A 1363-nucleotide genomic window follows, 5' to 3' on the forward strand; every position below is an offset into this window, starting at 1 on the left:
AAAAAAAAAAAAAAGCAGTAGTTTGAATTTCAAAGAACCTGCCTTTGAACTTCTCCCTGCCTGATTAGGCCCTTGCGCGGGGTGCGTGTGAATGCGGGAGCGCGGCGGGCCCGGAGGGGCGATCCCGGCGCCTTCCCGGGTGCTCCTGCCCACCTGGGAATGGGGCCCGCGGGAATGGAGCGGGGCCGCCTGCCCAGAGCTCTGCGGCTCCTTGGCGGCGTCTCCGGCCGCGCAGGACACGGGGAGGATGCATGGATGGATGGATGGACGGAYGGATGGATAGATAGATGGATAGATAGATGGATGGATGGATAGATAAATCCGGGGCTCCCGCCGCCCTCCGTGCAGACGTGCCAAGCAGGAGCCTGTCCCCGGGATCATGGRGGGGACCCGGCTGCCGGTTTCCCACCTTTTCCCACACTCCCCAAATTTGTTGCCCCCTTCAGACTCTGCTCTGCTCTCGCCTTTAAAGGGCCCGGGCGGCGGCGCTTAGTGCGGGGGGCGACGTCCCCCAGCCCCCGACACAAAGGTGGGTGATTTAAACTGTGTTTGTGAGGAACACTCTTTTTTTTTTTTTTTTTTTTCCACGAAAAAAAAAAAAGAAAAAAAAAAAGATGAAGTCTTTGATGATGGCCAACTTAGTGTCAATAAGTGGCTTTCTTTGAGGCATATTCAGATGGGAACGTCTTGCTTGCCAATTGCCATAGAAATCCTAACACACCATGAAGATTGTCCAAGCGCCAAGCCTTCCGCTCCGCGCGAAATTGCTTTGAAGTGGCGCAGGACGCGCACTGGTCAATTTTAACTCTATAGAGTGGACAGGGAGCCCTCGGAGCGGGAGATTGGGCGTCCCGGAGCAGAAAATAAGAAGGGGAAACTTGTTTTAGACACTCTATACAAGGTCCTGCTCATTGTCAGCTATCTTTTATCTTTTATATTTCCCATGAATGATTCATGTCCCGGTGGCTTTGTGCTGCCCTCCTTTTCACCAGAAACTTCATTAGAGAGCTATAAGTTTTCCCATTGATTGGGAGCCCTCATTTATGAGTGTTTTTCTGCTTCGCATGTTGGTTATTGTCATCCCGCTTGAAACAACTCTTTGCAACCTGTTTCACCTTTACCACATTTGACAAAACTGCCTTGAAAAACACTCTAACCTTTTGGTGAAACTGTTCTTGACATTTTGACCAGTCATTTTCGAGCCTCGCTAAATCACATGGAAAAAAAAAATCCCGGGCTCCCTTGATTTTTTTTTTTTTTTTTTTTTTTTTTTTAAGAATAGGAAACAATCCACGAGGATGTCGCCACATATCTCTGCCTCGCATTTTTTTTTCCCAACAGCGGGTTTCAGTCGGGATTTCTC

This window comes from Nothoprocta perdicaria, unplaced genomic scaffold (assembly GCF_003342845.1).
Source record: "Nothoprocta perdicaria isolate Ctin4 unplaced genomic scaffold, notPer1 scaffold_208, whole genome shotgun sequence".
Lineage (NCBI taxonomy): Eukaryota > Metazoa > Chordata > Aves > Tinamiformes > Tinamidae > Nothoprocta > Nothoprocta perdicaria.